This window comes from Rana temporaria, assembly GCF_905171775.1.
Source record: "Rana temporaria chromosome 10 unlocalized genomic scaffold, aRanTem1.1 chr10z, whole genome shotgun sequence".
Lineage (NCBI taxonomy): Eukaryota > Metazoa > Chordata > Amphibia > Anura > Ranidae > Rana > Rana temporaria.
The window spans coordinates 44,216-67,800 of NW_024404487.1; the positions used below are offsets into that span (position 1 = coordinate 44,216).

At 48.5% G+C, this 23,585-nt stretch overlaps 1 protein-coding gene across 2 annotated transcripts in view; it reads left to right on the forward strand.

The window, feature by feature from the left end:
• Window positions 1–23,585, forward strand: part of LRRC4B (leucine rich repeat containing 4B) — a 76,641-nt gene that overhangs the window by 18,777 nt on the left and 34,279 nt on the right. The window contains exon 1 of one of the 2 annotated variants that reach the window (XM_040334486.1): window positions 21,306–21,660. The exons of the other annotated variant lie outside the window; for it this stretch is intronic. The gene's annotated coding sequence lies outside the window, so the exon portion shown is untranslated. Of the gene's footprint in view, window positions 1–21,305; window positions 21,661–23,585 lie in introns of those variants that run through there. 2 annotated transcript variants of the gene reach the window in all.

A 23,585-nucleotide genomic window follows, 5' to 3' on the forward strand; every position in this document is an offset into this window, starting at 1 on the left:
GAGAATGTGATTTATAGCACAGTGTTCATAGGAGAGCGGTATGGAGAATGTGATTCATAGCACAGTGTTCAGAGGAGAGCTGTATGGAGAATGTGATTTATAGCACAGTGTTCAGAGGAGAGCGGTATGGAGAATGTGATTCATAGCACAGTGTTCATAGGACAGCGGTATGGATTATGTGATTTATAGCACAGTGTTCATAGGACAGCGGTATGGAGAATGTGATTCATAGCACAGTGTTCATAGGACAGCGGTATGGAGAATGACATCTTCCTCACTTGCTGGGTTTCTCTTGAATAGAAATACAGGATCTATTTGATGTGGTTCATATGCACCCTGAAAAACTCGGGCTGTGCTGGTGCAGCAGCTAAACCTTCCGTGAACTGTGGAAATCCCAGTTTTCTGCAGTGTCTCCAAGCCATGGCCCACAGGCCACATCAGGCCCACCACAAGACTTTATCTGTCCTGCAGCTAGGGCCACTGGTGTACCCCCAATGTAAGCCCCCCAGATCCAGCCTGCGTCTACCTCCCCAGTCTCCAGTGTAGGTTTTCTCTCTCCCGTCATCATTCCCATCATTGGTTGCTCATGGTCTTCCCCCCCCCCCTCATCCCTTCTTCCTGTGTCTGGTCTCTCCCCTACCTCATGGTCTTCCCCCCCCTCATCCCTTCTTCCTGTGTCCAGTCTCTCCCCTACCTCATGGTCTTCCTCCCCCCTCATCCCTTCTTCCAGTGTCCAGTCTCTCCCCTGCCTCATGGTCTTCCTCCCCCTCATCCCTTCTTCCTGTGCCCAGTCTCCCCCCTGCTTCATGGTCTTCCCCCCCCTCATCCCTTCTTCCTGTGTCCAGTCTCTCCCCTGCCTCATGGTCTTCCTCCCCCTCATCCCTTCTTCCTGTGTCCAGTCTCTCCCCTGCCTCATGGTCTTCCCCCCCCTCATCCCTTCTTCCTGTGTCCAGTCTCCCCCCTGCCTCATGGTCTTCCTCCCCCTCATCCCTTCTTCCTGTGTCCAGTCTCTCCCCTACCTCATGGTCTTCCTCCCCCTCATCCCTTCTTCTTGTGTCCAGTCTCTCCCCTGCCTCATGGTCTTCCTCCCCCTCATCCCTTCTTCCTGTGTCCGGTCTCTCCCCTGCCTCATGGTCTTCCCCCCCCTCATCCCTTCTTCTTGTGTCCAGTTTCTCCCCTGCTTCATGGTCTTCCTCCCCCTCATCCCTTCTTCTTGTGTCCAGTCTCTCCCCTGCCTCATGGTCTTCCTCCCCCTCATCCCTTCTTCCTGTGTCCGGTCTCTCCCCTGCCTCATGGTTTCCTTCCCCCCTAATCTCTTCTTCCTGTGTCCAGTCTCTCCCCTGCCTTGTTGTCTTCCTTCCTCCTCATCCATTTTTCCTGTTTCTGGTCTCTCCCCTACCTCATGGTCTTCCTCCCCCTCATCCCTTCTTCCTGTGTCCAGTCTCTCCCCTACCTCATGGTCTTCCTCCCCCTCATCCCTTCTTCCTGTGTCCAGTCTCTCCCCTACCTCATGGTCTTCCTCCCCCTCATCCCTTCTTCTTGTGTCCAGTCTCTCCCCTGCCTCATGGTCTTCCTCCCCCTCATCCCTTCTTCCTGTGTCCGGTCTCTCCCCTGCCTCATGGTCTTCCTCCCCCTCATCCCTTCTTCCTGTGTCCAGTCTCTCCCCTACCTCATGATCTTCCTCCCCCTCATCCCTTCTTCCTGTGTCCAGTCTCTCCCCTGCCTCATGGTCTTCCTTCCTCCTCATCCCTTCTTCCTGTGTCCAGTCTCTCCCCTGCCTCATGGTCTTCCTCCCCCTCATCCCTTCTTCTTGTGTCCAGTCTCTCCCCTACCTCATGGTCTTCCTCCCCCTCATCCCTTCTTCCTGTGTCCAGTCTCTCCCCTGCCTCATGGTCTTCCTTCCTCCTCATCCCTTCTTCCTGTGTCCAGTCTCTCCCCTGCCTCATGGTCTTCCTCCCCCTCATCCCTTCTTCTTGTGTCCAGTCTCTCCCCTGCCTCATGGTCTTCCTTCCTCCTCATCCCTTCTTCCTGTGCCCAGTCTCTCCCCTACCTCATGGTCTTCCTCCCCCTCATCCCTTCTTCTTGTGTCCAGTCTCTCCCCTGCCTCATGGTCTTCCTTCCTCCTCATCCCTTCTTCCTGTGTCCGGTCTCTCCCCTACCTCATGGTCTTCCTTCCTCCTCATCCCTTCTTCCTGTGTTCGGTCTTTCCCCGACCTCATGGTCTTCCTTCCCCCTCATCCCTTCTTCCTGTGTCCAGTCTCTCCCCTACCTCATGGTCTTCCTCCCCCTCATCCCTTCTTCCTGTGTCCGGTCTCTCCCCTACCTCATGGTTTCCCTCCCCCTTCTTTCTGTGTCCAGTTTCTCCCCTGCCCCATGGTCTTCCTTCCACCTCGTCCATTCTTCCTGTGTCCAGTCTCTCCCCTACCTCATGGTCTTCCTCCCCTCTCATCCCTTCTTCCTGTGTTAGGTCTCTCCCCTACCTCATGGTTTCCTTCCCCCTCATCCCTTCTTCCTGTGTCCGGTCTTTCCCCTGCCTTGTGGTCTTCCTTCCTCCTCATCCCTTCTTCCTGTGTCCAGTCTCTCCCCTACCTCATGGTTTCCTTCCCCCTCATCCCTTCTTCCTGTGTTAGGTCTTTCCCCTACCTCATGGTTTCCTTCCCCCTCATCCCTTCTTCCTGTGTTAGGTCTTTCCCCTGATTTGTGGTCTTCCTTTCCCCTCATCCCTTCTTCCTGTTTTCGGTCTCTCCCCTGCCTCATGGTCTTTCTCCCCCCTCATCCCTTCTTCCTGTGTCCGGTCTTTCCCCTACCTCATGGTTTCCTTCCCCCTCATCTATTCTTCCTGTGTCTAGTCTCTCCCCTGCCTTGTGGTCTTCCTTCCCCCTCATCCCTTCTTCCTGTTTTCGGTCTCTCCCCTGCCTCATGGTCTTCCTCCCCCTCATCCCTTCTTCCTGTGTCTAGTCTCTCCCCTGCCTTGTGGTCTTCCTTCCTCCTCATCCCTTCTTCCTGTGTCCAGTCTCTCCCCTGCCTCATGGTCTTCCTCCCCCTCATCCCTTCTTCCTGTGTCCAGTCTCTCCCCCACCTCATGGTTTCCTTCCCCCTCATCTATTCTTCCTGTGTTAGGTCTCTCCCCTGCCTTGTGGTCTTCCTTCCTCCTCATCCCTTCTTCCTGTGTCCAGTCTCTCCCCTGCCTCATGGTGTTCCTCCCCCTCATCCCTTCTTCTTGTGTCCAGTCTCTCCCCTGCCTCATGGTCTTCCTTCCTCCTCATCCCTTCTTCCTGTGTCCAGTCTCTCCCCTGCCTCATGGTCTTCCTCCCTCCTCATCCCTTCTTCCTGTGTACGGTTTTTCCCCTGCCTTGTGGTCTTCCTCCCCCCTCATCCCTTCTTCCTGTGTCTGGTCTCTCCCCTACCTCATGGTCTTCCTTCCCCCTCATCCCTTCTTCCTGTGTCTGGTCTCTCCCCTACCTCATGGTTTCCTCCCCCCTCGTCCCTTCTTCCTGTGTCTGGTCTCTCCCCTACCTCATGGTTTCCTCCCCCCTCATCCCTTCTTCCTGTTTTCGGGTCTCTCCCCTGCCTCATGGTCTTCCTTCCCCTTTATGAACGCTCTCCTCTCAGCTCCTAGCTAGCCTTCTCCTGTGATCCCTCCTGCCTGCACAGCATATTAGGGCTATAGTCTTTGCCTCCTGTATACCCCCTCTGGCCGCTGGAGGTGGGGCTACATGGTCTTCCTCCCCCTCATCCCTTCTTCTTGTGTCCAGTCTCTCCCCTGCCTCATGGTCTTCCTTCCTCCTCATCCCTTCTTCCTGTGTCCGGTCTCTCCCCTACCTCATGGTCTTCCTTCCTCCTCATCCCTTCTTCCTGTGTTCGGTCTTTCCCCGACCTCATGGTCTTCCTCCCCCTCATCCCTTCTTCCTGTGTCCGGTCTTTCCCCTGCCTTGTGGCCTTCCTTCCTCCTCATCCCTTCTTCCTGTGTCCAGTCTCTCCCCTACCTCATGGTTACCTTCCCCCTCATCCCTTCTTCCTGTGTTAGGTCTTTCCCCTACCTCATGGTTTCCTTCCTCCTCATCCCTTCTTCCTGTGTTAGGTCTTTCCCCTGCCTCATGGCCTTCCTTCCTCCTCATCCCTTCTTCCTGTGTCCAGTCTCTCCCCTACCTCATGGTTACCTTCCCCCTCATCCCTTCTTCCTGTGTTAGGTCTCTCCCCTGATTTGTGGTCTTCCTTCCCCCTCATCCCTTCTTCCTGTTTTCGGTCTCTCCCCTGCCTCATGGTCTTTCTCCCCCCTCATCCCTTCTTCCTGTGTCCGGTCTTTCCCCTACCTCATGGTTTCCTTCCCCCTCATCTATTCTTCCTGTGTTAGGTCTCTCCCCTGCCTTGTGGTCTTCCTTCCCCCTCATCCCTTCTTCCTGTTTTCGGTCTCTCCCCTGCCTCATGGCTTCCTCCCCCCTCATCCCTTCTTCCTGTGTCTGGTCTCTCCCCTACCTCATGGCTTCCTCCCCCCTCATCCCTTCTTCCTGTGTCTGGTCTCTCCCCTACCTCATGGTTTCCTCCCCCCTCATCCCTTCTTCCTGTTTTCGGTCTCTCCCCTGCCTCATGGTCTTCCTTCCCCTTTATGAACGCTCTCCTCTCAGCTCCTAGCTAGCCTTCTCCTGTGATCCCTCCTGCCTGCACAGCATATTAGGGCTATAGTCTTTGCCTCCTGTATACCCCCTCTGGCCGCTGGAGGTGGGGCTACATGGTCTTCCTCCCCCTCATCCCTTCTTCTTGTGTCCAGTCTCTCCCCTGCCTCATGGTCTTCCTTCCTCCTCATCCCTTCTTCCTGTGTCCGGTCTCTCCCCTACCTCATGGTCTTCCTTCCTCCTCATCCCTTCTTCCTGTGTTCGGTCTTTCCCCGACCTCATGGTCTTCCTCCCCCTCATCCCTTCTTCCTGTGTCCGGTCTTTCCCCTGCCTTGTGGCCTTCCTTCCTCCTCATCCCTTCTTCCTGTGTCCAGTCTCTCCCCTACCTCATGGTTACCTTCCCCCTCATCCCTTCTTCCTGTGTTAGGTCTTTCCCCTACCTCATGGTTTCCTTCCTCCTCATCCCTTCTTCCTGTGTCTGGTCTCTCCCCTGATTTGTGGTCTTCCTTCCCCCTCATCCCTTCTTCCTGTTTTCGGTCTCTCCCCTGCCTCATGGTCTTTCTCCCCCCTCATCCCTTCTTCCTGTGTCCGGTCTTTCCCCTACCTCATGGTTTCCTTCCCCCTCATCTATTCTTCCTGTGTTAGGTCTCTCCCCTGCCTTGTGGTCTTCCTTCCCCCTCATCCCTTCTTCCTGTTTTCGGTCTCTCCCCTGCCTCATGGCTTCCTCCCCCCTCATCCCTTCTTCCTGTGTCTGGTCTCTCCCCTACCTCATGGTTTCCTCCCCCCTCATCCCTTCTTCCTGTTTTCGGTCTCTCCCCTGCCTCATGGTCTTCCTTCCCCTTTATGAACGCTCTCCTCTCAGCTCCTAGCTAGCCTTCTCCTGTGATCCCTCCTGCCTGCACAGCATATTAGGGTTATAGTCTTTGCCTCCTGTATACCCCCCTCTGGCCGCTGGAGGTGGGGCTACATATCCCACCATGCCCCACTCCTGCTCTTTCCTGATTGGCCCATTCCTAAACAAATAGGAGCAGCATCACCTACTCCTGCTCACAGACACCGCTTGGAGGAGAAGGAGGGGGAGAAAATTGCCCAGGTCTGTGTCCTGGGGCAGCGGCGGCTGATAGGCTGAGCAGCACCTGCTACTTTTATTTGGAAATACTTTATTTTACCAAAGTTCTTTTTCTGTTCTGGATCATATCGTGCTGATTACAAAAAAGCTCCAAATAAACATAATTATTCATTTAATTTTTAGTCATTGGTTTATAAAACAGATTTTGGGGCCTGCAAGTATTTATAAAATACATAATGCGACCCTCGCACTGGAGACCCGCTGTCTGCTACTAGTGTTGAGCAGAATACGCCATATTCGATTTCGCGATATATCTCGAATATATAGTCGAATATTCAAGATATATTCGCTAAATTCGAATATTCGTGATATTTTATCGAAATGAAATGATTGCGAATTTTCGCTATTGCGAATGCGAAAATAATTGCGAATTTTCGATAACTGCGGTAGGAGCACTCTGATTGGCTCAGAATATTCTTGATATTTTTTCGAAATTTCGCAAAATGCGAATGCTATATTTACTGCGCAATTTCGACAAATGCTGTAGGAGCACTCTGATTGGCTCAGAATATTCGTGATATTTTACAATACAAAATAATTGCGAATATTCGGCAAATGCAGAAGGAGCACTCTGATTGGCTCAGAATATTCGTGATATTTTACAATACAAAATAATTGCGAATATTCGGCAAATGCGGAAGGAGCACTCTGATTGGCTCAGAATATTCGTGATATTTTACAATAGAAAATAAAAAGTGTTTTGCATTGGTGGTGATTCTTTACTCTATCCATCTGTCACAGCCGTTTGTCAATCAAACACCTTGAAGATTGAACACGTTCATGCTGCATGCTTTGGACTTTTTTTCACTTCACATATCAAAGACATTTTTATGAAAGATTATTTTTCTATTATTGGGACTATATTTCTTTATATATTTGTTTCACTGTGTATTTCACAAGTTATTTGCGCTTGCTTATTTTATAATTTGCCCACATGTCTTGTCACTAGACATATTTTTTATTCTTGTAGAGCGACTCCATTTTCTGTCTTGTATTCATTTATGTCGTATAACATTTTTGAGTTGCTGCTGTATTCTCCCCTTTTTTTAAGGTATGCGCAATTTTTTCCTTCTTACAAAAAAAAATAATATCAAACATACAAATATTCATAACAGAAACATACACAAAGCCCCCCCCTTTTGCATCAGAGACAATCAGAGTTCTCCTACCACAGTTATCGAAAATTCGCAATCATTTTCGCATTCGCATTAGCGAAATTTCGCAATTTTTTTTTTTTTTTATATTCGTCAACATAAAAGGATCGCCTCAGCTTAGCTACTCGGCCCAGGGTCTCTAATCATACCAGCAATGCTTTTAGACGTCAATAGGATGTGATCTGTTTTAAAAATAAAATTGAAAAAATGCGAATATTCGGAATCGCGAATATTCACCGCGAAATTCGAAATATATCGCGAATACTCGAATATGCCATATTCGAGCCGAATATTCGTGAGCAACACTATCTGCTACAGGAGACCCGCTGTCGGCTACAGGAGAGTTCCTTCATTTACCATCTGAGAAAATACCCCAATGGGAATGTAGTGAAGAAGTCTTCAACATTTGACTTCTCATACAGGCTGCAGTGTTTCTGTTTTTTCTTGTTGGAATTTTGTTCCTCGTCATGTAACAAAGTCTTGCCCTCCACACTACCCAATAAGGAGAAGAATCCCTGCTACTGTGGACGTTCGCCATTCTTCATTGGAAGGGAGCCCCACGTCATCTGATATATCGTAGAGTTACATCTGGGAAGTGACACTCAATAAAGGGAGGTCTGGAATATAGATGGATATTTTCCAAACTTTGAGGAATACAAGTAGATCCACGTAGTTCCAGCAAGTTGCTTAAACATCTGAATCCCATCAATGCACTACAGACACTCCAATATTTGAACCCTAAATCCCAACTTTCATCATCTTTCTTACACCATGCTACGCTGCAGAGCATGCTGACCCTTTAACATAATTTCAATGATCATCACATCATTTGTAGAGACCATCGTGGAAGGAAAATCCACCATTATCACATCATTTGTAGAGACCATCGTGGAAGGAAAATCCACCATTATCACATCATTTGTAGAGACCATCGTGGAAGGAAAATCCCCCATTATTACATCATTTGTAGAGACCATCGTGGAAGGAAAATCCACCATTATCACATCATTTGTAAAGACCATCGTGGAAGGAAAATCCACCATTATCACATCATTTGTAGAGACCATCGTGGAAGGAAAATCCCCCATTATCACATCATTTGTAGAGACCATCGTGGAAGGAAAATCCCCCATTATTACATCATTTGTAGAGACCATCGTGGAAGGAAAATCCCCCATTATCACATCATTTGTAGAGACCATCGTGGAAGGAAAATCCACCATTATCACATCATTTGTAGAGACCATCGTGGAAGGAAAATCCACCATTATCACATCATTTGTAGAGACCATCGTGGAAGGAAAATCCCCCATTATCACATCATTTGTAGAGACCATCGTGGAAGGAAAATCCCCCATTATCACATCATTTGTAGAGACCATCGTGGAAGGAAAATCCACCATTATCACATCATTTGTAGAGACCATCGTGGAAGGAAAATCCCCCATTATCACATCATTTGTAGAGACCATCGTGGAAGGAAAATCCACAATAATCACATCATTTGTAAAGACCATCGTGGAAGGAAAATCCCCCATTATCACATCATTTGTAGAGACCATCGTGGAAGGAAAATCCACCATTATCACATCATTTGTAGAGACCATCGTGGAAGGAAAATCCACCATTATCACATCATTTGTAGAGACCATCGTGGAAGGAAAATCCACCATTATCACATCATTTGTAGAGACCATCGTGGAAGGAAAATCCATCATTATCACATCATTTGTAGAGACCATCGTGGAAGGAAAATCCACAATTATCACATCATTTGTAGAGACCATCGTGGAAGGAAAATCCCCCATTATCACATCATTTGTAGAGACCATCGTGGAAGGAAAATCCACCATTATCACATAATTTGTAGAGACCATCGTGGAAGGAAAATCCACCATTATCACATCATTTGTAGAGACCATCGTGGAAGGAAAATCCCCCATTATCACATCATTTGTAGAGACCATCGTGGAAGGAAAATCCACCATTATCACATCATTTGTAGAGACCATCGTGGAAGGAAAATCCCCCATTATTACATCATTTGTAGAGACCATCGTGGAAGGAAAATCCACCATTATCACATCATTTGTAGAGACCATCGTGGAAGGAAAATCCCCCATTATCACATCATTTGTAGAGACCATCGTGGAAGGAAAATCCACCATTATCACATCATTTGTAAAGACCATCGTGGAAGGAAAATCCACCATTATCACATCATTTGTAAAGACCATCGTGGAAGGAAAATCCACCATTATCACATCATTTGTAGAGACCATCATGGAAGACATGTCCCCCATTATCACATCATTTGTAGAGACCATCGTGGAAGGAAAATCCACCATTATTACATCATTTGTAGAGACCCTCGTGGAAGGAAAATCCCCCATTATCACATCATTTGTAGAGACCATCGTGGAAGACATGTCCCCCATTATCACATCATTTGTAGAGACCATCGTGGAAGACATGTCCCCCATTATCACATCATTTGTAGAGACCATCGTGGAAGGAAAATCCCCCATTATCACATCATTTGTAGAGACCATCGTGGAAGGAAAATCCCCCATTATCACATCATTTGTAAAGACCATCGTGGAAGGAAAATCCACCATTATCACATCATTTGTAGAGACCATCGTGGAAGGAATATCCCCCATTATCACATCATTTGTAGAGACCATCGTGGAAGGAAAATCCACCATTATCACATCATTTGTAGAGACCATCGTGGAAGGAAAATCCACCATTATCACATCATTTGTAGAGACCATCGTGGAAGGAAAATCCACCATTATCACATCATTTGTAGAGACCATCGTGGAAGGAAAATCCACCATTATCACATCATTTGTAGAGACCATCGTGGAAGGAAAATCCCCCATTATCACATCATTTGTAGAGACCATCGTGGAAGGAAAATCCACCATTATCACATAATTTGTAGAGACCATCGTGGAAGGAAAATCCACCATTATCACATCATTTGTAGAGACCATCGTGGAAGGAAAATCCCCCATTATCACATCATTTGTAGAGACCATCGTGGAAGGAAAATCCACCATTATCACATCATTTGTAGAGACCATCGTGGAAGGAAAATCCCCCATTATTACATCATTTGTAGAGACCATCGTGGAAGGAAAATCCACCATTATCACATCATTTGTAGAGACCATCGTGGAAGGAAAATCCCCCATTATCACATCATTTGTAGAGACCATCGTGGAAGACATTTCCCCCATTATCACATCATTTGTAGAGACCATCGTGGAAGGAAAATCCCCCATTATCACATCATTTGTAGAGACCATCGTGGAAGACATTTCCCCCATTATCACATCATTTGTAGAGACCATCGTGGAAGGAAAATCCCCCATTATCACATCATTTGTAGAGACCCTCGTGGAAGGAAAATCACCCATTATCACATCATTTGTAGAGACCATCGTGGAAGGAATATCCCCCATTATCACATCATTTGTAGAGACCATCGTGGAAGGAAAATCCACCATTATTACATCATTTGTAGAGACCCTCGTGGAAGGAAAATCCCCCATTATCACATCATTTGTAGAGACCATCGTGGAAGACATGTCCCCCATTATCACATCATTTGTAGAGACCATCGTGGAAGACATGTCCCCCATTATCACATCATTTGTAGAGACCATCGTGGAAGGAAAATCCCCCATTATCACATCATTTGTAGAGACCATCGTGGAAGGAAAATCCACCATTATTACATCATTTGTAGAGACCATCGTGGAAGACATGTCCCCCATTATCACATCATTTGTAGAGACCATCGTGGAAGACATGTCCCCCATTATCACATCATTTGTAGAGACCATCGTGGAAGGAAAATCCCCCATTATCACATCATTTGTAGAGACCCTCGTGGAAGGAAAATCACCCATTATCACATCATTTGTAGAGACCATCATGGAAGACATGTCCCCCATTATCACATCATTTGTAGAGACCATCGTGGAAGGAAAATCCACCATTATCACATCATTTGTAGAGACCATCGTGGAAGACATGTCCCCCATTATCACATCATTTGTAGAGACCATCGTGGAAGACATGTCCCCCATTATCACATCATTTGTAGAGACCATCGTGGAAGACATGTCCCCCATTATCACATCATTTGTAGAGACCATCGTGGAAGACATGTCCCCCACTATCACATCATTTGTAGAGACCATCGTGGAAGACATGTCCCCCATTATCACATCATTTGTAGAGACCATCGTGGAAGACATGTCCCCCATTATCACATCATTTGTAGAGACCATCGTGGAAGACATGTCCCCCATTATCACATCATTTGTAGAGACCATCGTGGAAGACATTTCCCCCATTATCACATCATTTGTAGAGACCATCGTGGAAGACATGTCCCCCATTATCACACAGTTTTTTTTTTTTCATATTTCATTCTTTATTCATTTTCTTTCCAATATTAACACTTCATTAAAAATAAAGAAAAATAATTGATTGTTTTCTACATCATAGAATTAATAAATATACAAACAGTAAGGACACATTGGGGCTGATTTACTAAAAACAATGCGCTGCGCCGGTTCATGGCTTAATTGGCAGGCCGGATAATTCCTTAATTGAGCATAGGTTGAAACATAGGTTCATTTGAGACAGTAAACAGAATATGGTTTATGCTTTGGAAATATAACAGGATAAATAGACCCAGACATCTATTAAGGATTGAAACATTAATTAGTCACAACATCTTGAGAAAGATTTAGCAAAATAATGCAGCACAGACAATTACATCAAAGTGAACACCCTAAAAACAACATACAATTTGCCGGATTCAGTAAGGGGCGCGTATCTTTAAGGCGGCGCAGCGTACGTATTTACGCTACGCCGCCTTAAGTCAGAGAGGCAAGTACTGTATTCACAAAGTACTTGCCTCCTAACTTACGGCGGCGTAGCGTAAATGGGGCCGGTGTAAGCGCGCCTAATTCAAATGAGGATGGGGGGGCGTGTTTTATGTAAATTACTCGTGACCCGACGTGATTGACGTTTTTACGAACGGCGCATGCGCCATCCGTGTACATATCCCAGTGTGCATTGCTCCAAAGTACGCCGCAAGGACGTATTGGTTTCGACGTGAACGTAAATTACGTCCAGCCCCATTCACGGACGACTTACGCAAACGACGTAAAATTTTCAAATTTTGACGCGGGAACGACGGCCATACTTAACATTGACTACGCCTCCTAGGGGGCAGCTTTATCTATACGCGGCGTATCTCTTATGGAAACGGTGTATCTTTACTGCGGCGTATCTAGTCATTTACATATTCTACGCGGAACTCAACGGAAGCGCCACCTAGCAGCCAGCCTAAAAATTACACTTTAAGATACGACGGCGTAGGAGACTTACGCCGCTCGTATCTTAGCCTAATTTAAGCGTATCTGGTAACTCTCTATGAATCCGGCTAATTGAAAACCTCACAGATAGCCCCCACCCAAAATAAATAAATAAACCAGTCAAAAAACCCTTGATCAAAAACATATCTGTTTTGCAAAGACATTCGATAAGGACACACAAATCTAATCTTGCCAGCTGGCCCTTGCACACAATCTGGCCTCTTTTCAGGGCAGCTAACCATTGCTCTATACAAGCTTTATATAACATTGGGTTGTGTGCTAATGAGGCAATTGAAAACACATGGACAGCCCATGAAACACACAAAACACAAAATCACCCAATGTAGACTTAAAACTTTAGACTTAAGACTTTAAAGTGGGTACACCTGTTAAGGATGTCCTTAAATTACTAACCCAAAAAACACGCTCTATGAGCATGCCCAGAAACATCCAAGTGCTGTTCACACACAAAAAGCAACATCAAAAATCTAAGTCCCTGGGCATGCTTAGATCACCAGAAATGCAGAGGCAAAGCCCTGTCCAAAATGAATCACATCATCCAGCATGCTACAAAATTAGAGATGGGACAAACACCCCCTGGTCCGGGTGGGCAAACAAAGAGCCTAACATGGGCAAAAGTTATACCATAAATACCATTGCAGTCTATGGGAAATTACTTGTTAATTTTGCTAGACTCCACTTGGCTGGCTTATCTTCTAGTAATTGGCCTTAAAATGGGTATGGGGGCCCAGGTCCCACCCTAAGGGACATACAGTACCTGCCGCCGTTATTGTACTTTCAGCGTGATCTCATCACTTTGGTTCTCGGCAACAGGGTACTGTAAATCTTGCACTGGCTGCCGCAATAGGAAAAACACAGGAGAGAGAGAGAGAGAGCGGCCTCCATGATGGAGGGGGGGGGGGGCATGCATATGGGCACAGGCAGCACTGGGCAGAAAGGCTGGCTGTAGCGGAGGCGGAGCGGTACATCAGAGGCAGACTGGTAGTGGACGGTAACGATGTGAACGCAGGTACACAGACAGGTCACACTCACTGCCAGTGGCACTGTTATGATCAGGGGCGGACAGGGGATGTTTTCTTACCTTCCTCCATTGCTCCACCGCTGCTGTGCCCGCGCCTCTAACACTGTACGGAGGGACTCTATAGTGGAGCGGCTGCCTGTTGAGTTATTTGCTGAGAGGGAGTAGGATCACCGGTGGCCAGGTCACATCACAGTGTACAGAGCGGGGTCACATCACAGTGTACAGAGCAGGGTCACATCACAGTGTACAGAGCGGGGTCACATCACAGTGTACAGAGCAGGGTCACATCACAGTGTACAGAGCAGGGTCACATCACAGTGTACAGAGCGGGGTCACGTCACAGTGTACAGAGTGGGGTCACATCACAGTGTACAGAGCGGGGTCACATCACAGTGTACAGAGCGGGGTCACATCAGAGTGTACAGAGCGGGGTCACATCACAGTGTACAGAGCGGTGTCACATCACAGTGTACAGAGTGGGGTCACATCACAGTGTACAGAGTGGGGTCACATCACAGTGTACAGAGCAGGGTCACATTACAGTGTACAGAGCGGGGTCACATCACAGTGTACAGAGCGGGGTCACATCACAGTGTACAGAGCGGGGTCACATCACAGTGTACAGAGCGGGGTCACATCACAGTGTACAGAGCGGCGTCACATCACAGTGTACAGAGCGGGGTCACGTCACAGTGTACAGAGCGGGGTCACATCACAGTGTACAGAGCGGGGTCACATCACAGTGTACAGAGCGGGGTCACATCACAGTGTACAGAGCGGCGTCACATCACAGTGTACAGAGCGGTGTCACATCACAGTGTACAGAGCGGCGTCACATCACAGTGTACAGAGCGGGGTCACATCACAGTGTACAGAGCGGTGTCACATCACAGTGTACAGAGTGGGGTCACATCACAGTGTACAGAGTGGGGTCATATCACAGTGTACAGAGCAGGGTCACATTACAGTGTACAGAGCGGGGTCACATCACAGTGTACAGAGCGGCGTCACATCACAGTGTACAGAGCGGGGTCACATCACAGTGTACAGAGTGGGGTCACATCACAGTGTACAGAGTGGGGTCACATCACAGTGTACAGAGCGGGGTCACATTACAGTGTACAGAGCGGGGTCACATCACAGTGTAAACGGACGTTTTTTCAGGAGCAGTGATTTTAATGACGCTTAAAGTGAAACAATAAAAGTGAAATATTCCTTTAAATTTCCTACCTGGGGGTGTCTATAGTATGCTTGTGAAGTAGTGCTTGTTTCCCGTGCTTAGAACTGTCCCTGCACAAAATGACATTTCTGAAGGAAAAAAAGTCATTTAAAATCACTCGCGGCTATTCATGAATTGTCGGCTCCCGGCAATACAGAGAAAAGTCATTGATAAAAAAAAATGTGTGGGGGTCCCCCCAAATTCCATATCAGGCCCCTAGATCTACCCCTACCATTTCACAAATAAATAGTACAAATAAAAAAAACAAAAAAAACACAGACACCGTTGGGAAAGTCCTTTATTAAAATAATATATATATATATTCCAGCGGTGGTAATTCACTCTCGGTCCCCGATACAACGCTGTCGGTGTATCTGTACTGCGATGGCGGGCGTACGTTCGTGAATTTGCGTATTAAGCTGATTTACATATTTCTAGGCGTAAATCAGCGTACACGCCCCTAGCGACTCTGCCATTGAGCAGAGGGTAGAGGCCGCTTTGGCAGCTGCTTTGACAGACAAAGTACCCTGAGCCTGGGTGAGAGAGGATGAGGACGGCTTGGTCAGCTGGCAGACCTCCAAAGGGAATACAACCTGCCCAAGAACCGCCTAATCGGTGACATGCCCACCAGGTGGAACTCTACGTTGGCCATGCTGCAGCGGCTGCACACGCAGCAGAGGGCCATCAATGAGTATCTGTTCCAATATGGCAGCTGAACAGGGTCGGGGGAGCGTGTTTTTTTTCACCACGCCAGTGGGCCTTGATCAGGGATGCATGCACTGTCCTGTCACCATTTGAGGAGGCCACAAGGATGGTGAGCAGTGACAGTGCATGCATCAGTGAGACTGTCCCTCTTATTCACCTGTTGGAGCACACGCTGCGTGGAATAATGGACAGGGCCCTTGAGGCAGAACAGAGGTAGGAAGAGGAGGACTTCCTTACCTCTCGAGGCTCCCTTTATCCAGACAGTGTTCCTGCTTGCCCGCCTATCACACAGGAAGAGGACGAGGAGGAGGATTGTGTCAGCATGGAGGTGGGGCCTAGCAATCAGCATCAGCAGCAGTATTCAAGGGATCAATTACAGTCCCAAGAAACCCACGGACTTGTAAGTGGCTGGGACGAGGTGGCTGCGGATCATGTTGTCCTCAGTGACCCAGAGGACTGTGCACCGAATGCCTCAGCAAACCTACGCTGCATGGCCTCCCTGATCCTGCAAAGCCTGCATAAGGATCCTCGTATTCGTGGTATCAAGGAGAGGGATCATTACTGGCTGGCAACTCTCCTTGATCCACGGTACAAGAGTAAGGTTGCGGACCTTATCTTGCCGGCACAGAGGGAGCAGAAGATGAAACATCTTCGGGAGGCCTTGCAGAAAGGTCTGTGCAACGCGTTCCCAGAGACTGGGAGGTTACAAAATCCTGTTCCTGGACAACGTGTTGTTGAGGCTTCGGTGAGTCACAGAAGGAGCGGTGGAGAAGGTGGCCGTCTGACCGATGCGTTCAGACAATTTTTTAGTCTGTAGCCCCAAGGTATGACCGGTTCCAGCAACCATCGCCAGTGTCTGATTTACATGGTGCGGGAATACCTAGGGGCAAGATCAGATTTGGACACCTTTCCCACCGAAAATCCTCTGGCTTACTGGGTCTTGAGGATGGATCACTGGCCAGAGCTTGCACAGTACTGCCCTGTCCTGCATCCAGCGTTCTTTCAGAACGCACATTCAGTGCTGCTGGAGGCTTTGTAACCGATCACAGGGTGCGCCTCTCCACCGACTAGTCGATCGACTGACCTTCATAAAAATTAATCGGGCTTGGATCACCACAAGCTACCAAGCACCTGATGCTGATGTAACTGAGTAATTTATGGAGATTTTAGATCCCTTCAAGACTGCCTATGCTGATGCTGAGTGACTATGCTTTTCCTCCTCAATGATCATGCTGATAGCTTGTAAGAAAATTTTTGGTTCTGGGCACCGCCACCAGTGGCTAAGGCCCAATTTTTCTGCTCCTGTTTAACAGGGGCGTGTAATTACAATTTTTGATGCAATACTTTGCAACAGGGCTTATTACTGCGCTCCAACTATAGTATTTGTGAGGGGTTGCAGTGTTGTGGCACCAGCACTACCACCACCAAAGGCCCAATTTTTCTGCCCCTGTTCAACAGGGTAATGTAATTACAATTCTTGATCTAATATTCCACAGCACGGCCCATTCCTTCGCCCACCAAGACTAACTGTGAGGACTTACAGAGTTGTGGCACCAGCACCAAAGGTCCAATTTTTCTGCCACTGTTCAACAATGGCATGTAATTACAATTCTTGATCTAATAGTTCACAGCAGGGCGTTCCAGCGCCCACCAAGACTGACTGTGAGGGCTTACAGTGTTGTGGCAACACCAACACCTAGGGCCCAAATCTCTGCAGAGTATATACGGCAGGCCCCTACTTTCATACATCCAACTTACAAACGACTCCTACTTGCAAACGGAAGGAGACAACAGGAAGTGAGAGGAAATCTCCCCCTAGGAAGGGAAATTCTCTTCTGTAAGAGGTGTCTCCTGTCCACTGATGCTTTATCACCAATCCTTGTTTCACAAAATAAACATTGTCATTGGGACAGAAAGTGAGGTGCAATCTTCTGAACAGATGCACACAGACAACAAAACAAATGTTACATCGGTGATAACCCTTCTCTATGATTTCAGAAAAGCTTAAAAAAAAGATTTTATGGCTGAAGCTACACTTTAAAGAAGTCCCTGGGCCAGATTCACATAGGTTAGCGGATCTTTAGATCCGCTGCCGCAATTTTTTAAAGCAAATGCTAATTCACAAAGCACTTACCTCAAAACTTGCGGCGGCGTATCTTAAATCCCCCGGCGGAATTCAAATTCCGTGGCTAGGGGGAGTGTAGTATTTAAATCAGTAATCCCCGCGCCGATTGAACAGTGCATGCGCCGTCCGCGTATTTTCCCGGCGTGCATTGCTCCCAATGACGTCATTGGTTTCGGCGTGAGCATAAATTGCGTCCAGCGCTTTTAAGAATCGAGGTACGCAAACGACGTAAAATGTAAAAATTTGACGCGGGAACGAAGGCCATACTTAACATTGGCTGCGCCTCATAGAAGCAGGGGTAACTATACGCCGGAAAAAGCCGAACACAAACGACGTAAAAAAAAGCGCCGGGCGGTCGTTCATTTCGGAAACGGCGTATCTCCTCATTTGCATAATCGTCGCGTAAATAAACCGAAACGACACCTAGCAGCCGGCCGGGAATTGCAGCCTAAGATCCGACGGTGTAACACAGTTACACCTGTCGGATCTTAGGCATATCTATGCGTAACTGATTCTATGAATCAGCCGCATAGATACGACCGGCACAACTCAGAGATACTCAGAGATCTCTATGTGAATCTGGCCCTCTGTCTTGTTTGCACCGCCTGTATACTGCTGTTCAAAGTATATAGGGCCAAAGAGGCTTGTAATGACCTGGGGGAGGGGGGCGGGGAAACCCATGCTATTTGTCTCAGTGATTTTCATCCATATTGCAGGGACCAAACATTACATTAAAGCCGCAAGCAGTTTTAAATGACTTTTTTCCTATAGAAATGACATTTTGTGCAGGGACAGTTCTAAACACGTGCCACTTCACAGGCATACTATAGACACCCAGCAGGTATGATATTTATAGGATTATTTTTTTTCACTTTAAGCATCATTAAAATCACTGCTCCAGAAAAGCGTCAGTTTTTAAAACTTTTTTTTTGCATTGATACATGTTCCCTGGGGCAAGACCCGGGTCCCCAAACCCGTTTTAGGACAATAACTTGCATATTAGCCTTTAAAATTAGCACTTTTGAATTCGAACGTTCGAGTCCCATAGACTTCAATGTGGTTCTAATGTTCGTGCGAACGTTCGGTCCGTTCGAAGGTTCTGGTGCAAACCAAACAGGAGGAGTGTTCGGCTCATCCCTAATGGTGATGATGATGGAGGACACAAGTGGAGGTGTGAGATGGTTGAAGTGATGATGATGGTGATGGTGGGGGTGATGGTGGTGATGATGGTGATAATGGAGGACACAAGTGGAGGTGTGAGATGGTTGAAGTGATGATGGTGATGGAGGACACAAGTGGAGGTGTGAGATTGTTGAAATGGTGATGGTGGTGATGATGGTGATGGTGGTGGTGGTGATGGTGGGGGTGATGATGGAGGACACAAGTGGAGGTGTGAGATGGTTGAAGTGATGATGGTGATGGAGGACACAAGTGGAGGTGTGAGATTGTTGAAGTGATGGTGATGGTGGGGGTGATTATGGTGATGATGGTGGTGATGATGGAGGACACAAGTGGAGGTGTGAGATGGTTGAAGTGATGGTGATGGTGGGGGTGATGATGGTGATGATGGAGGACACAAGTGGAGGTGTGAGATGGTTGAAGTGATGGTGATGGTGGGGGTGATTATGGTGATGGTGGTGATGATGGAGGACACAAGTGGAGGTGTGAGATGGTTGAAGTGATGATGGGGGTGATGAGGGTGATTATGGTGATGATGGTGGTGATGATGGAGGACACAAGTGGAGGTGTGAGATGGTTGAAGTGATGATGATGGTGATGGTGAGGGTGATGGTGGTGATGGTGGGGGTGATGGTGGTGATGATGGTGATAATGGAGGACACAAGTGGAGGTGTGAGATTGTTGAAATGGTGATGGTGGTGATGATGGTGATGGTGGTGGTGGTGATGGTGGGGGTGATGATGGAGCACACAAGTGGAGGTGTGAGATGGTTGAAGTGATGGTGATGGTGGGGGTGATGATGGAGGACACAAGTGGAGGTGTGAGATGGTTGAAGTGATGGTGGGGGTGATTATGGTGATGATGGTGGTGATGATGGAGGACACAAGTGGAGGTGTGAGATGGTTGAAGTGATGGTGGGGGTGATTATGGTGATGATGGTGGTGATGATGATGGAGGACACAAGTGGAGGTGTGAGATGGTTGAAGTGATGGTGATGGTGGGGGTGATTATGGTGATGATGGTGGTGATGATGGAGGACACAAGTGGAGGTGTGAGATGGTTGAAGTGATGGTGATGGTGGGGGTGATTATGGTGATGATGGTGGTGATGATGGAGGACACAAGTGGAGGTGTGAGATGGTTGAAGTGATGGTGGGGGTGATTATGGTGATGATGGTGGTGATGATGGAGGACACAAGTGGAGGTGTGAGATGGTTGAAGTGATGGTGATGGTGGGGGTGATTATGGTGATGATGGTGGCGATGATGGAGGACACAAGTGGAGGTGTGAGATGGTTGAAGTGATGATGGTGATGGTGGGGGTGATTATGGTGATGGTGATGGTGGGGGTGATTATGGTGATGATGGTGGTGATGATGGAGGACACAAGTGGAGGTGTGAGATGGTTGAAGTGATGGTGATGGTGGGGGTGATTATGGTGATGATGGTGGTGATGATGGAGGACACAAGTGGAGGTGTGAGATGGTTGAAGTGATGGTGATGGTGGGGGTGATTATGGTGATGATGGTGGTGATGATGGAGGACACAAGTGGAGGTGTGAGATGGTTGAAGTGATGGTGGGGGTGATTATGGTGATGATGGTGGTGATGATGATGGAGGACACAAGTGGAGGTGTGAGATGGTTGAAGTGATGGTGATGGTGGGGGTGATTATGGTGATGATGGTGGTGATGATGGAGGACACAAGTGGAGGTGTGAGATGGTTGAAGTGATGGTGATGGTGGGGGTGATTATGGTGATGATGGTGGTGATGATGGAGGACACAAGTGGAGGTGTGAGATGGTTTAAGTGATGGTGATGTGGGGGTGATTATGGTGATGATGGAGGACACAAGTGGAGGTGTGAGATGGTTGAAGTGATGGTGATGGTGGGGGTGATGGTGGTGATTATGATGATGATGGTGATGATGGAGGACACAAGTGGGGGTGATGATGGAGGACACAAGTGGAGGATGTGAGATGGTCGAAGTGATGGGGACCATTATCTGATTGGTTGTCTCTTAGGGGGGGGGCCCTTCTTGTGACTCAATGGCACAATTTGTGGATTTGCTGTAGTCTTGTGGCTTTCTTCCCATCCTCCCTCCGTAGCCCCCGCCTCTCCGGTAGGAGGAGAGGAGTTGTGTTCATGAAGGGGGATCTCAATCCTTTCTCTTGCAGCTCAGTCCTGCACCTCATCTTCACAACGCCACAACCAATCAGAAGCGTGGCCCTAGGAGACTGCTAATTAGATGATGTGATTTTATTTGTTGGATGAAGTGGAGAGAAAGCAGCAGAAGAAGAAGAAGAAGGGAAGGACGGAATCGGTGATGAATGTGAAGGATGGGTTTTTGGGTCCCCAGGGCCCTTTTCGGGGGTCTCGCTGAGCATCCTGCGGATAAATAGACGGATCTATCAGGACGGGAGAATCTCCAGACACAGAAGGGTCGGCGGCGAGGACAGAAACGCGTCTTCTATTGGGAAATTGATGTTCTACAAGATGGAATCCTAGAGCAGCTGCACAGAGAGGAGGAGAGGGAAGGATGGAGGGGAAGGGAAGAGAGGTTCCCTGCACTGCTGTGTGACTAGAAACCATAATTACATCACAAAGGAGAAATTATTTCACTCGGAAAACAGAGCTGCCGGGGGGGGGGGGAGAGTGCTGCCGGGGGGGGGGGTGAGTGCTGCTGCTGGGGGGGGGGTGAGCTGCTGCTGCTGGGGGGGCTGGAAAGACAGATTCACACAGTGGGGAGGGAGGGGGAGAATCGCCTGCAGCTTGCAGGGCAGCGAGAGAACGGACATTTTCTTCCCCTTTCGGCAGAGAAATCCACGGCACACCTTTCCTGCGTCTCTTCACCTCTGTGCAGCAAAGCAGGAGATCTGCCCCGGGGGGCCGTGGGCCCTGCAGGTGCTGCTCATGGCACATTTGCTGCAATTTTCCTCCTGCTTGTTGTCTGGAATTAAAGACAAGACAGAAATTAGCGGGCAGAAGTGCGTTCTATAGAGGAAGATCTCTATCCATGGAGGAGAAAAGGGGGGAGTCGTGATTAAATCCCCTCAGAGATGCAGGAGGGAGGAGGCGAGAGCCGGAGACGGGTGAGTGGTAACCATAGAAATCCTTCCAGAGGAGGCGATGGGGACAAGAGAGGCGGAGGTTGTGACCTTTGGGACACGTATGTAACATGGAGGATTAACCCCTTCACTGCCCCCTCCCATTGGTTCTATACATGTATTAACCCCTGCACTGCTGGGGGCCACAGGCCCCGTCCCATTGGTTCTATACATGTATTAACCTCTACACTGCTGGGGGCCACAGGCCCCGTCCCATTGGTTTTATACATGTATTAACCCCTGCACTGCTGGGGGCCACAGGCCCCGTCCCATTGGTTCTATACATGTATTAACCTCTACACTGCTGGGGGCCACAGGCCCCGTCCCATTGGTTTTATACATGTATTAACCCCTGCACTGCTGGGGGCCACAGGCCCCGTCCCATTGGTTTTATACATGTATTAACCCCTGCACTGCTGGGGGCCACAGGCCCCGTCCCATTGGTTTTATTTATGTATTAACCTCTACACTGCTGGGGGCCACAGGCCCCGTCCCATTGGTTCTATTTATGTATTAACCTCTACACTGCTGGGGGCCACAGGCCCCGTCCGATTGGTTTTATTCATGTATTAACCCCTTCACTGCTAGGGGCCACAGGCCCCGTCCGATTGGTTTTATTTATGTATTAACCTCTACACTGCTGGGGGCCACAGGCCCCGTCCCATTGGTTTTATTTATGTATTAACCTCTACACTGCTGGGGGCCACAGGCCCCGTCCCCATTGGTTTTATTTATGTATTAACCTCTACACTGCTGGGGGCCACAGGCCCCGTCCCATTGGTTCTATACATGTATTAACCTCTACACTGCTGGGGGCCACAGGCCCCGTCCCATTGGTTTTATTTATGTATTACCTCTACACTGCTGGGGGGCTATGTTTTCTATTAACCCATTTGATGTATATTTTATGCTATTCTATCAGTGGCCCTATCCTCCTCTGTGGTTTCTATCAGTGGCCCCATCCTCCTCTGTGCTTTCTATCAGTGGCCCCATCCTCCTCTATCAGTGGCCCCATCCTCCTCTATCAGTGGCCCCATCCTCTGTGCTTTCTATCAGTGGCCCCATCCTCCTCTATCAGTGGCCCCATCTCCTCTATCAGTGGCCCATCCTCTTGTGCTTTCTATCAGTGGCCCCATCCTCTCTATCAGTGGCCCATCCTCCTCTGTGCTTTCTATCAGTGGCCCCATCCTCTATCAGTGGCCCCTCCTCCTCTGTGCTTTCTATCAGTGGCCCCATCCTCCTCTGTCAGTGGCCCCATCCTCCTCTATCAGTGGCCCCATCCTCTGTGCTTTCTATCAGTGGCCCCATCCTCCTCTATCAGTGGCCCCATCCTCCTCTGTGCTTTCTATCAGTGGCCCCATCCTCCTCTATCAGTGGCCCCATCCTCCTCTGTGCTTTCTATCAGTGGCCCCATCCTCCTCTATCAGTGGCCCCATCCTCCTCTGTGGTTTCTATCAGTGGCCCCATCCTCCTCTACAGTGGCCCCATCCTCCTCTATCAGTGGCCCCATCCTCCTCTATCAGTGGCCCCATCCTCCTCTATCAGTGGGCCCATCCTCCTCTATCAGTGGGCCCATCCTCCTCTATCAGTGGCCCCATCCTCCTCTATCAGTGGCCCCATTGTGTTGGGTTCTCGGAGTTCCAGTGGTCAGGACAATTCCTCCATTCTTTATTGCTCTCTATCTCTTCCACGCTGCTGACAAATGGCGTCGGTGACAATCACCATTCTCTGCCAATCTAGCCGAATCCTGGGACTTCCTTTCCTACATCTCCCACAGATGCCCCAATATATGTCTAATGAGACAGCAGAGTATCCATCTAGCCAATGAACACTTGAGAATTTGGGCCCACCCCCTGCAGAGCTCTAGCCAGGAATCCTTCCCAGATCAAAGGCTGTGAACTGATCCTTTG